At 35.7% G+C, this 14465-nt stretch overlaps 1 protein-coding gene across 6 annotated transcripts in view; it reads right to left on the bottom strand.

Annotated features, from left to right (window-relative positions):
• The window catches only part of PELI1 (pellino E3 ubiquitin protein ligase 1), a 138323-nt gene that overhangs the window by 29700 nt on the left and 94158 nt on the right, over positions 1-14465 (bottom strand). For 2 of the 6 annotated variants that reach the window (XM_085019054.1, XM_021087456.2), the window contains one exon: positions 11872-12001. The exons of 3 other annotated variants lie outside the window; for them this stretch is intronic. The gene's annotated coding sequence lies outside the window, so the exon portion shown is untranslated. Of the gene's footprint in view, positions 1-753; positions 906-11871; positions 12002-14465 lie in introns of those variants that run through there. One more of the 6 variants, XM_085019052.1, reaches the window with a different exon arrangement.

The following is a 14465-nucleotide window of genomic DNA, read 5'->3' as shown; positions in this document are numbered from 1 at the left end:
TCAGGTAGGCTGCTTTTTTGTCCAACAGATGTATGTCCAGTCCAGGAAACATATTTGTAAAAATGAACTGGGCATATTCTAACATTATGCTATTTGGTGATCTTTCCATGTCATGTGATTCTAAGCTGATGAAGTTGCTCAAGAAGCCGGACATGACAGGTTCAATACTCATACTAAACAGAATGTAGGTGCGATTGATTCTCTATGCCTTAAACTTGCTTCCACAACAAAACCTCAGGACCTGACATTCTTTACACCAATATATTGACTCTCTTAATTTTGGGGGTGTATTTCCTGCTCAACTATCAAGGCAATCAAGATATCAATAGCTCATACATTATCAAGATATAACGTAATGATTAAAAATAGAGCATTGGAATATAAAAATTCCTTACATAGTTTAAGCTCTATGTTTATACCAAATAATCTCCTGAAGGAAGATATTTTTCTTAAGGACCTCTAAGAAGACACTGAAGATAAAACCTCCCTATTTTCTAAGTGAGTATGATGAGTAATTTTAAAATGGGACAAAGGTCCATACTCATAAGGGAAAGATGGGGTAGAATTAAAATTTTAAAGCTTTTCTTTTAGTAACTCTTTTTAAAAGAATTTTTTTTTCCTTTTCACATGTGCTTTATTTACAATGATATCTGATTAAATAACATCATGAAGGCCAGTCAAATATAAAAATAAAACTTGAAGTAGCTTTCCAGTCTGGTAGGAATCAAAGTTACCAAACTTTGGCAAATGTACCTTAATCTCAAAGACCCGTTCCCCACTTTTCTTCCATATCTGGTTTGGCTTACAGGTGTCAAACTTCCTTGTTTTCACATAGAATAAATTATTTTCTGGCACTTATCTCAGCTGGGCTCAGGAACCAATGATAACATCCAGTACTCTGAAAACTTAAAAAAAATTCCAGAAGAAAACTTAATAAAACAAAGTGTACTTACCTCACAAGCGCTATGCCTTTTCAGATGTTTCTTTTCTTATGTCCTATTTTCTTCTTAACTATTGTAGTCTAGGTTTTGATTTCACCTTTGGACCCAACTGATCTCTGACAGCTTGCTTCTCTAATGATTTCTGAATACTTCCAAGGAGGCAACCAAGGACTCATTCCTTATAGTCCCTTTACCTCTAACCACACCCACAACAGGTATGTAAATTATTTCATCCTTTAGTTCCACCTCACTGGTGACACTTATGTCACGCTCCCCTAACCCATAAGGCAATTTCACATAGAAGGCCTTGGCTATATCCCACAATAAGTTTTTTACCTGCGCCCAGATTTTCACTTGCTAAATGCACCTAACTCTAATCCTTTTGAGGAAAAGTTGTTTGGGCCCAAGATTTTTCAACAAGGCATAATTCTTCCCTGTTAGAGGCAGGAAGAAGAAGTAGAAAGTCACTGGTATTACTGTGTCATATAATCACATATTAATGCTTGAAAGAACCTTAAAGATTATCTTATCAACTTCATTTTCAATTCCCTCATTTTATAGATGAGAAACATCTATATCCAGAGAGGCTAAGGTATTTGATGAAGTCATAGGGCTAAGTAATGGAGCCAGCTAATAAATCTTTTGGTTTCTGTTGGGTTGTTTCATTAGTTCGAGAGGCAATATCACAAACACTAAAGAACAGAGCATACCTTGTACCACAGCATTATCACAAGTAACTCAGACCTGTACCATGGTGTTATCACACGAGATGGCCAAGTGTTTACTCTTTAGCTCTACGCTTTGCTGTGTGTTATTTTACACCATAAAGACAAAGCTGAAATTGAGACAAAAGTTCGATGATATGCATACCATAGAAATTTGCTTCTCTTTGTTTGCCAGATGAGCCAAGCCTCTTTTTTTTTTTCTTTCTTTTTGCTTTTTAGGGCCACACCCGCGCATATGGAGGTTCACAGGTTAGGCGGTAGAACAGAAGCTACAGCTATGGGCCGACACCACAGCCACAGCAACTTGGGATCTGAGCTGCATCTGCAATCTACACCACAGCTCACGGCAATGCTGGATCCTTAACCCACTGAGCGAGGCCAGAGACTGAACCTGCATCCTGATGGATGCTAGTCAGATTAGTTAACCACTGAGCCACAATGGGAACTCCAGCCATGCCTCCTTGAATTGGTTTACATTCCCACTTTGAGGGCTTTGCTAACCTGGACTATCCTTAAACAAAACAAATCTAAGTATCAAAAGCACTGTCTTAGATAACCCATGGAAATGTGTATATCTATATCCAGGTACATATGTATAAAGAACTCTTGAAATTAAATAAGAAAAATATAGATAATCCAACTAAAATTTGGTAAAAGAATTTAAACATTTCTCTAAAGAAGACATACAGGAATTCCCATTGTGGTGCAGCAGAAACAAATCGGACTAAGAACCATGGGGTTGCAGGTTCAATCTCTGGCCTTGTTCAGTGGGTGAAGGATCTGGCATTGCCAAGAGCTGTGGTGTAGGTCGCAGAAGCAGCTTGGATCCAGCATTGCTGTGCCTCTGGTGTAAGCTAGTGGCTATAGCTCCAATTCGACCCCTAGCCTGGGAACCTCCATATGCCACGGGTGCAGCCCTAAAAAAAAAAAACAAGAAAAAAAAAAACGAGAAAAAAAAAGAAGACATACAAATGGCCAATAATTACATGAAAGAATGCTCAACATCAATAGCCATTAGAGAAAGGTAAATCAAAACCACAATGAGATACCATTTCACACCCACTATGATGGCTATAATAAAAAAAAAAATATTGTCAAGCATGTAGAAAAGCTAAAATCCTCAATCACTGCTGGTAGGAAAGGAAGATGGTACAGTCATTTTAGAAAACAGTCTAGCAGTTCCTCAAAAGATTAAACATAAAGTTATTATAAGACCCAGGATTTCTACTCCTAGGTATATATCCAAGAAAAATGAAAACATATGCCCACACAAAGAGTTATGCACAAATGTTCAGAGCAGCATTATTCATAATAGCCAAAAAAGTGGAAACAACCCAAATGTCCATCAACTGATGAATGGATAAATGTGGCAAATCCATAAAACAATATTATTTGGCAATAAAAAGGAATACAGTACTGATACATGCTACAACACAGATGAACCTTGAAAACTTTATGCTAAATTAAAGAAGCAAACCACAAAGGACTACCTATTGAATAATACCATTTATATGGAATGTCCAGAGAAGGCAGATCCAGAGACGGAAAATATGATTAGTAGTTGTCTACGGCTGGGATGAGGGATGGCAGTGGGGATCTGGGGGTGATGATGACTAAATGCTATGAGGTCTCTTTTTCAGGTGATGAAAATATTTAAGATTGTGAGGATGGCTGCAGAGCTCTGTTTACTAAAAACCACTGAAGTATACACTTTGTGTTAGTTAATTTGAATGGTATATATAAACTGTATCTCAATAAACCTCTTATAATAACAAAGAGAAAGAAAGCCTCACCACATTAAAAAAACAAAAAACACCCCCCCCCCCCCAAAACCCTGCCATAGACCCAAGATAACTGGATGCTGGCCTGCAACTGGAATTCAAATACTGATTTTGAACTTGCTACTTACTTCTTGAACCATAGAAACTGAGGGAAATAACCATTTGAATATTCTATAAGATATATGTTTCCACAAACAGACCAGAAGCCTTTCCCAAACCAACTGCTTTTTTGTACCAGAAATCACAAAATTTACAACTAGACTTGGAATTTCGAATCTCATATTCCATTTCCACTTACCTTTAATTGTAGACATGAGGTTTTTTCATTTGTTTTTGCTGACGTCTTATATCAACTTCAATAAATGCAAATGAGGGGTATTTCCTCTAACACCAACCAATGCATCAATTCTCCAGTACCAAATGGGTGTCCAACAGTTTAGTTCAATTCTGACACTATCTACCTGGAGTTAGCTCAGATCCCACAAGGTAAAGGGCTTGATCTCACAAAACTACCCCACTTCAGATGCCAGCTGCCAGGCCCAGGCTACTCTTCATTCTGCTTTAAATCAGGGGCTCCCATGCCCACCTCCTCATGTTCCATAATTTACTAGTTTGGCTCACACAACTCAGGAAAACACTTAACTTATTTATATTCACCAGTTTATTATAAAGCAAAATATTAGCTAGAAATATTAGCTTACAGTCTTATTTGGCTAGACAGCTGAAAAGAAAAGAAAACTAGTATTTCTGGGTTTCCACAAGATTTCTCTCCACAAAAGGATTATAAAGAGCCACCCTTCTCCCAGTATTCTGTATTAGTACCTTCCATTAAATGCTTATTAATTATTTCTTCTACTAATAACAATTGTGGCCTTCTCTGCACTTTAATTAACTTAGCTGTTTGAGGAATTTTCAAACTGAGGCCTGTGGTCTCCTTACTTTTAATTTTGTGCATCTACAATCACTAATAATGCAATTACTAATCCACAATGCCACAAGCAATGGAAGTATTCGAACTAATGCAAAAGGTATGATTCCCTACACTACCGCTTATTTACTTACAGTTTTAAAAAAAGGTGTAAATCAACCAGTCCAACCCAAATCAGTATAGGACAGGTACCATATTAAAGCAAAAGGCTATAGGCAATGAACACTTCAAAGAAAAGTGTTAGTTAGCACTTTGGTGGAAGAGGACCCAGGGAAAGCTTCATAGAAGGAGGGGTATTTGAGGTGGGCCTTGGGAGACAGATAGGATTTTTATTAAGTAGGGAAAAGTCATTTCAGGTGGAAAAAACAACATGTATCAAGATTTAAAAAGGAAAGGGAAAAAAAATGTATTGTGTGCACAGGAAAGGGTATGTTCTCAGGAGTGAAGGGTTTGGATAGTAAGCCTGGAAATCAAGAATCATGTAGCTTTCTATAAACTCAGTGACTATCAGCAAGCACCAAATAAATGTTTAATAACTGAATGAGATGGAGCTGAAAGGTAAAGAAGTTCCTGATATAGTGGGCCTTATAAGAGAAGTTAATCTGAAGATGAGGGAAATATATGCCAATGCATTATGATGCAATGGATGATGTAAGGCATAAAAGGCCCACAAAAGACACTGGCAGCAGAGCTCCTTTTTTTTTTTTTTTTTTTTTTTTGTTACTGATTCTCCTCACAATGTTTTTGCTATTTTTACTATTTATGAAAAATCTATATTGATGAATACAGAAGCTGATGTGGGGTCCCTTAGCATTTGTGTATGCTACTGTTCAATTTCTTCCAGAGGAAAGGCTCTTCTTGCCCTAAGGAAGGTAGATGACCCTTGGGGTCACCACACAGGGATGGGTTTGTACCTTTCCTTTTTCTTAGGCTGACAGATCACGAATAGAGCAGAAATGTGGCTTTCTTCTTGAGTGAAATTGACTGCATATATGTTTCTGGAAGGCAAGTATGTAAATGAAAGAAGAAGCCATATATAAAGTTGAAGGATGTTTATTAAACTATTTAAAACTAGTCAGGCCAAGCCTGATCAAAAGGAATCTGTCTGATGTTGAATATGTTTTTCACATTTTTAGGTACTGAGAATCATGTTAAACTTGACCAAGGATGAGTTTTCCTACAGACATGAGGAGCTGGGTGGGATGGATTAGAAGAAAACTAAAGAAATCAATCATTGGTTATGATTTTTACTATTTGTACAATAAAATACAAAACCTCACTTAAAAATTCAGTTCAGCATAAAGAAAATATGTAACAACAATTATTGATTCTTTTTATAATAGAGGAAATCTCTTTACACTACCATTTTTAATATATAGACTACCAAGACCAGAAAAAACATTCTCTTAAAGCACATTAATTTGCAAAAGCCCAAGTTGTTATATAACCCCTTTTGCTGATATTTATTATAACAACAACAACAAAATAAGGGAGAACAAAAGCACAAACCCATCAAATTCCAAGCCATTAAGAGTTGATTTTAGAACTTTTCAAAGAGTATGATTCTGATAAATTTATGCTTTGGTAGATTATGACATCATAGCAATGTTTCCTACACAATCTTAAGTGAGGCAGGTTTTTAACACTGATGAATTAAAAGTGGATGACTTCTGAAAGTTGTGTTAAAAGTACATTCATTTACTGCTGTTTTAAATGTTTTTCTTGAGGTCTATTTCAAATCAGATCCTAACTGCAACAATTGTAATTCTGCTACCATAGTTCTTTCCCTTGTTGTCAAAGGATTTCTGTACCTGAAATTGGAACTAACTTGGAAAATCTAGACTGTTGCCTCAGTTAACATCTGAAAGTCAGAATTTAGCTTCCCTCTAACTGTATTTGTTTGCACTGACCACTAGACAGGAAGAGGTCCTTTTTTCAAACTGTTGTCTGTCTTAGTTTAATGACTTTTTTCTTTTGTTTTTTCTTTTGCCACCAAACATTTTTTTAGGCAAGAAATAGTTTTATTAGGATAGGACGCTTATGAGAGATGCAAGCGGGCAGGCATGGACTCTCTCTAATGACTTTTTTCTAATCAGTCAATCTCAGATAAAACCAGATTCTTCCCATCCAGATGTTCTATACTCTATGTTCTATACTCTATGTTCTATAGTCTATGTTCTATACGCTAGATACCTGAAAAGAAGGAATTCTATTAAATAAAGTTCCTTTTAAGTAATTTCATTCAGCTCAGGCTAAGACTATATAGATGAAAAATACCAATTTTCTTCACATTCAAAATTTATTTCAAAATATTGATGTGTATAGGGGAGAAGAGTATAGTTTTAAAGCCCAGAAAAACAATCCTGTCTTACCCTGAAATTTCTAAAATTTAAGGTAGTTCAAAAAAACATTTATGAGTGCCTACTATGGGTCAGATACTATGCTAGGAGTTATAGATACAAAGACTAAATGAGAGATTCTTCTCTTAAAGGAGTCATTAAAATTAGGGAAAACACTTCTTCCTAGAATTTTTTTTTTCTGAAATTTCCTATTTTAATCATACAATGGTCTTATAAGCAAATAAAGTTATACACAATATACGTCTATGCTTTTAAAACCTAAGTGATCAGATGTGTAAATATACTTTTTAAGTACTGTATACATTCTGCCACCAAACATTTTTTTCCTCTCCCACTGCAGAATATTTCTCAAAAATTTCCTAAAATTTTACATTTTTAACCAGAGTTATAGACTGAGTTGAATGTGATATACACAATGAGTTTTTAAAATTCTTTTTTAACTGTACAACATTTACTTAGAGTATGTTAATGAATGATGTTCTGTATATCCTGATAATCCTTTATAACTTTTATTATTTAACACGTAAAAAAATTAAAGGATAGTTGATTTACAAAGTTATGCCAATTTCTGCTGTACAACAAAGTGACCCAGTCATACATGGATATATTCCTTTTCTGATATTATCTTCCATCATGGTCTATCCCAAGAGATTGGATATAGTTCCCTGCGCTGTATATTAATAGGACCTCATTGCTTACCCATTTCAAATGTTATAGTTTGCATCTACTCACCCCAAACTCCCACTCCATCCCATTAAATTCGTAATTTGCTTCTACTGTTATCTTTGTTTGTCCTAATTATGCCTCCTGCCTTTACTGGAGTTTTATGGTAGAGTATACAATAATATGTCTAAATTTCCACATATATTTTTGAATTTCATTCAGCTTACAATTCTCAGGAAGGATTTCCTCTATTAATTTTCACATGCTAACATTTGTCAAAGCACTGAGTTTTATGTACGTTAACATGATTACTTTTCATAATAGAAATAAATAAGATTCTAATTAACATACTGCTCTTTCTCTTTGAAGGCCCTGACATAGACATGAAATTGCTATTTGGATCTATAATTTTGGAGGGCTTTTTGGGTTCCTTTGGTTTTGTTTTTTACCTTTGACTATATAGGATTTGGTCTATCACTGTGTTTATTAAGCCAAGTATCTACAAGACAAATAGCAAAGCTTCCTATTCATTCCACTAAATCAATTAGGTTATTCATGCATTTATTGAACACTTGCCAAAAAGCCTTTTTTTGGGGTATCAATAAAAAGCAACCTTATAATAAAGGTTTATTTTGTTCTGGGGGGGAAAAAAAGCCAGGGTTCTCAAATTCACTGTGTTACTCTGCAACTCTTGCTTTACTTGCCATCAATATTGTGTAGGTGGAGGAAAGAAACCAAGACATTCAGAACAAAATGTGAAGTCAAGGGAAATTTTTAGATAGCAATAAATTGTGAAAATGACTTAAACTTAGTGTCAGAACAATCTTTTCTGGATAAACATAAATGTAGGCACTTTAATATACCCCTGACATGCAATGAAAAAAATATTAGGCTCAGAATACCATAAATTCAGGTCTTAATGGTTTAATTTAATTTGGGCTCTTTTTCAGATAATTCAATAAACAGCAATTAGAATCATACTTGAATAGGCTTTGTCTAACTGATCTTCTTAAGACTTAAAAAAAGACTTAAATTCTTAATAACTCATGAAATACATATTTTTTGTTATTATGAAAATGTTCTTCAGTAAATATTTAGATTATTTATGAATTTCCTAAAACCACTCATTTAACGTCACACTGTATTGTAGAAGATCCACTTTAAATAAACCATTATATATTTGTAAAATGTACTAATACCTATACAAAAGCCAAGCAAATAACTATATTGCTGATTCTGGAAGATGTGGAATACAGTCTACAATTGCTAATACTGCTGATCATTATACAGTCACAGGAATTTCTTTAATGATTCTAATGTTAGAAGATTAATTTAGCACCTAAGGCAATGTACATATGGTTAAGTTTTTATTCAAAGCAGTGATTACCTACAGAGAAACAATGTAGTTTTTGTTAGAAATGATTCTCAACTGTTACTTATACTAGGAAGAATTATTGCTGTGGCTGAAATAAAAAGCTCCCCATTTGGTATGTCCCAATAGGCTCTGTGATTTCAATTTTTAAGTTTTAAACCATGTGTCTTTTTGGACCCACTGTAATTCAGATTCTTTCCAACTTTTCCCCAAGTATAAAGTGCCACATCTGCCCCGTTCTATGTTACATACAGCACATGCTTGTGACAAAAATGAAACTGAATATATAATAAATGCTCAGTAAACAATAATTGTTTTAATGTTACCACGATTTACCTATAAAAATTTCTGTTTATGTTTCAAGACCCATTTGATACTCCTTTTTCAATCAGGAAGTTTTTCCTCATCCCCTAAACTCTTATCCAGCTTTGCATTATGTATAACCTTGTGCTCTCTCCTATGATAGCTGAAAACTCCTCAAGCCGAAAAACTGTTTTGCTCGTTTTGCAGAACTTAATAATAAAGGAGAAGGTGATGTTAAATATACATTTACATTAGATTCTATGGAGTTCTGATTTTAATTTGGTGAATAAGGAATAAATATTTCTATGGTATCAAGAAATTTAAAAAACTAAAATTTCCTAGAGACTACAGAATGTTAAAGCCTTATGGGGGTGGATTACTCATTTGTATATATATTAATGTAACATAAGAACTAGAAGGAGGTATCTAAATGATTAGAGACTGAAATATAAATATTATTTCCCACTTCATTTCATATTTTTGATGTTAAAAAGCCACAGTAACCCTACAATGGGTATCTTATTTTTTCAGTAAGAATCAAGTTTTCATTTCCAGACTAAAATCCATCATAGAAATCAGTATGTAAAGCCATTTTTAGTGTCCCTATTACCCCTTACTCCTTCCCAGGGCCCTGAGTGTCCAGGAGAGAACCTTTGATTTGATGGTTCTTTATAAATTTGTTGGTCCAAGAGTCCAGTCTGCTTAAGGCATGAAAGAAGTGTTAACCTAGAAAAACATGTTTCTCCATAAAGACACTATCCTATATCATAAGAACTAGCTAGCAACAAATTGGATTACTATAATAGGAAGGTTGATAATATGGTATTTGTTAAAGTAGCACCAAATTTTAAATTTTTATACATTCTCAAAGCTCTTCAGAAGTGGAAAGTCCTAGCAATTTCTGACATATTGCTTTAAAAACAGTAGTTTGGAAGTGAAATCATACAAATTCCAAATTAGCACTAAATACTAAATTAAAAAATAATAAACTGGTCTTTTCTACTTGAGTGCTAACTCTTAAAATGGAAAAGGTACTATTAAGTCCATCTATTTTCCACTGCCCAGCATTCATCCTTCTGGTAGCATAAGGATATCTTCATTTTCTTTTTTTGAATGGCTGCACCTGTGGCATATGGACGTTCTCAGGCTACCGGCTGAACTGGAGCTGCGGCTTAGCGACCTACGCCATGGCAAAGCAGGCTCTGAACCGCATCTGCAACCTGTAACACAGCTCACAGCAATGCTGGATCCTTAACCCACTGAGTGAGGCCAGGGATCAAACCCACATCCTCACAGACACTAAATTGGGTTCTTAACCCAATGAGCTGTGATGGGAACTCCCTTCGTTTCCTTTTTGTAAATATATAAAGATTATGTGTGTCTAGTGGTGTTGACTACACCCTAAAAACTCAATGGCTAGGTATATGGTTCTCTCCCAGACAATCCGATCTTCACATTCCCTGGGCCTCAAGGGGAGTGGGCCAGTATGAGCCCACGAGATGCAGTGAGACTTTTGCTGAGACTTCTAGAAAAAAGATGGTTAATCTTTCCAGGTACACATGACACTGCAAGGATTGAGGGGCTAAAGGGACTGAAGTTACCTTTTGCTCATGTAGGGCTGGAAAATAAAGCTAACACTGAGTAAGCAGTGCTAAGAAACATAAAGAAACTGAGTCCTGATGACACTATATGAGCCGTGGGTGGAGCCACTCTTGAAGCCACACCTATCCTGGACCAGTTTACACAGGTTATTATTAATCCTCCCTGCACCCTGCCCCCACTTAAGCCAGTTTGAATGGAATTTTCTGTCACAATACTAAGAGTCTTAAATGACATAACAACTATTTTAAGTGTTTCCCTAATAGTAAATACACTAGGTCATAGAATTCAATTCCAAAAACAATGTAGAAACAGGCTTGCTCTTGGACAATTGGGTTTTTCAAAGTCCAAACTCCTCGAGAACCACCCCCCCCAAGTCGAAAGGCTATGAAAGACTTTATATCTTGTCTTTATATTGTCTTAATACAAAGTAAAAAAAATTTTTTTTTGCTAAAAAGGAATAAGAATAAAAAATGGAAAAAGAAATAAGTAATTGAGGGTGGACAGGCTGGGAAGCAAACTGTAAATAATAACCAGATATGTTTTATCACTAAAGGCCTAAATGAGAGTCAAAGACTAAAGCTTATAAAATTAAGCAGATTCAACTACATCTAGAATCTAATACAAAGATATCAAAATACTAAAATCAAAATTCCTTTACGAAAAGCAACTGATACAATTAAAATTTAAAGGAAAATTCCTTCAGAAATTGAAACATCTTAGACTTCTGAAAATAGGCAAATCACCGCATAATTTCAAAACTAATAGTTATTCAAAATCATAAAGATTACTGATTTTAAGCATACTATGTGGATACAACATGCTATTGAGATCCCAAGTCATTCTGAAAAGTTTAACCGAAGAGGTTTTAACAGAGTAAGTAAATGACAACAACTAAAGTTACTTAAGAGTAATATAAAATTAGTATTATCACTTTCTAGGGATTTTGGTGACTTAACTGCTAACAACAAAGGGAGAAAAACAAATAGACATGGAGTAAAATGGAATTAAGATGTATATCCTTATATACATATATATACATGCCCTAATCTTATTAAAGGAAAAATTTACCTGCATACTCTAGCTAGATCTTCCATATTTTAAAACACCAGATGTGAGTGCTCAAGTGAATTACAACACTCTTAAGATCACAATGAGACCGTTAATTTAGAGTCTGTGTGCAAAGGATGAATCCTTACCAGATGAGATGAAGTAAGATATGGTGAGTTAAGGGAGTTCTGGAGTCAGACTGTCTATGTTGGCACTGTCATTTAATAGGTACGAGACTTGGACCAGCTGTACCGAGACTCAGTTTCCTCTCCTGTAAACCTAAGATAAATAATAATCTTAACATGAATGCAGTGCTTATCATGTACCAGGTGTTTTTCAAAGACCTTTACATATTAATTTTTTAACTTCTTCATAGGAGATGTTAATGTTCTCAGGAGATAAATAATAGTATCATCTCCGTTTTACAGATGAAGAAACTGAGACTAGATCAGTAAGTTACCTGAGGTCATACAGCTAATAAGTGGGTAGGGCTGGTAGCTGGCATGGGAATCTGAGAAGTCTATGCTTATAAACATTATAATCTATTATTTTTCAACAATATAATATTACCTACCTCAAAGAGCTGTTAAGAAAATGAAAACAAAGTACCTAATACAAAGTAGTAGCTCAATAAAAGTTTACTGTTACAGTACTTCTGACAGTCAATTTCTATTTACTTGAACATTTATAGTGTCAATTATTTAAAAATAATTACTTTAGTATACCAACTATTTCCTGCTAAAGAGAATTCTGGGGGTTAAAATGCTGGAAATTAATTCTTATGAAGGGTAATAAATCACTCTTCAAAAACTTCTACAGTCTGGTGGTACCCTAAGGTTCCCATTAGTTTGACTTTGTCCATGAGAATTTGAGTTACCTTTGAGACATCCACGGGAAGAGTAAGAAACAACTACACAAACAACCCTGGAGCTTGGAATGGAAATATAAACCTAGAAATATTCAACATACAGGGGAAATCACCTAGGAAAAGAGTACAGAGTAAGAAAACTTAAGACTAGGGCTTGAGGAAGTCAAAAATTTAGGATTCTGAAAGGATAGCTGCAGCTCTGAGGGTGATAAAGCACAGGATCAAGATGCTGGTTGGTATATGGTGTCCTGGAAGTGAAGAAGAATTTTTCAAAAAGTAGGAGGTAGTCAGCAATGTCAAATGCTGCTGAGAGAGGTCAGGTAAGATGAATACTGGAAAAGTGCCACTGGATTTAATGACATGGAGATAACAAGTGATCTCCATGGCTATTTCAAAGGAATGGTGGGATTTTATTTTATTTAGAGCATACTTATATCTTTTTATCAAGAATAGCAAGCATTTGAGGTATGTTGTTAATTACATTGATCTCCCTTTTTCCTAACCTCTAGGCTCCATAATGCCCATCCACTGAGGGTGCTACTGGTTAGATATTCCACAATGAGTCTGGTCTAATGGAATTTTCCTGATTATAAATACCACATTAGGTACTAGGGAGACAAGAAAAACCTTGCCCTCAAAAAACTTATGTATTGGGAGTTCCCACTGTGGTGCAGCAGGTTGAGGATCCAGCGTTGTTTCTATAGCGGTATAGGTTCGATCCCCAGCCTGGTGCAGTGGCTTAAAGATCTGGCATTGCTGCAGCTGTGGCATGGGTAGCAGCTGCGGCTCAGATGTCAAATCCCTGGCCTGGGAACTTCCATACGCCGCAGGAGCGGCCAAAAAAAAAAAAAAAAAAAGAAACTTATATAAAACAATTTAATGTCAATGTACTTTAGTAAAAGTAGTGTCGGGGCCACATGGAAGCAAAGAACACTGATCCTGGGTCACTGAGTAGGGTCAAACTGCTTAAGTAAGAACACCTGCTTATACCCTTTCTGGGCAGCTCCTAGGTACCCTATATGCTAGACCTGGAGAACACAAAAGCAATAATCTTTTAGATCTCTGTACCCACACAGCTCATGGTTTAGTGAAATGTGCCCCAATGTTAAAAAGAGAAATTCTAATATAAGTGCTATATCATTTTTTTTTTTCTTTGTATGGCTGCACCTGTGGTATATGGAGATTCCCTGGCTAGGGGGTGAATCAGAGCCACAGCTTCAGGCCTACACCACAGCCACAGAAATGCTGTCATAGGATGCAAGCCGCATCTGTGACCTACGCCGCATCTTGCAGCAATGCCAGATCCTTAACCCACTAAGTGAGGCCAAGGATCAAACCTACATTCTCATGGACACTATGCAGGGTTCTTTAACTGCTGAGCCACAACAGGAACTCCCTGTAACAGACATTTTAACCAAATGTTAACCAAATGACAGCAAAAAGGCCACGACCTAAACATGGAGAAATGGGAGAACATTCTATGGAAGAATAATTTCCAAAGATGGGCTCTGAAGGATGAAAAGGCCCCAGCCAGAGACATTTATTCCAGGTAAAAAGAAAAACATATACAAAGGTTCAAAAGGATTTTCATCATGGCTTAAACAGTAATGAAGGGAAGCTCAGGGAGAAGCTAGAGAGGTAGTTAGGATCAACTATTTAAGCATTTTATAAACCAAGAGAGAACTGATATATCTATGTTTTTTTCAGGTTCTCTAACAAAAGAAATGCATGATCTTTCCCTTTCTCCAGCCTGTCCTATTCCTAATCTTTTACCTTCATTAAGCGGCACCACTATGAGCCCAGTAATTGCTCAATTAGAAACCTGGAAGTCCTTAATGCCTTCTCTCTCACCCTCTGGATCCTGTTCATCCCCAT

Source organism: Sus scrofa, chromosome 3 (assembly GCF_054392235.1).
Source record: "Sus scrofa isolate SSC_HxYL_T2T_F1_AM1 chromosome 3, Sscrofa_HxYL_maternal_Yorkshire_Landrace_v2.0, whole genome shotgun sequence".
In the NCBI taxonomy this organism is placed as follows: domain Eukaryota; kingdom Metazoa; phylum Chordata; class Mammalia; order Artiodactyla; family Suidae; genus Sus; species Sus scrofa.
Note: the sequence above shows the minus strand (reverse complement) of the source record. Positions and strands in the feature narration are given on the sequence as shown.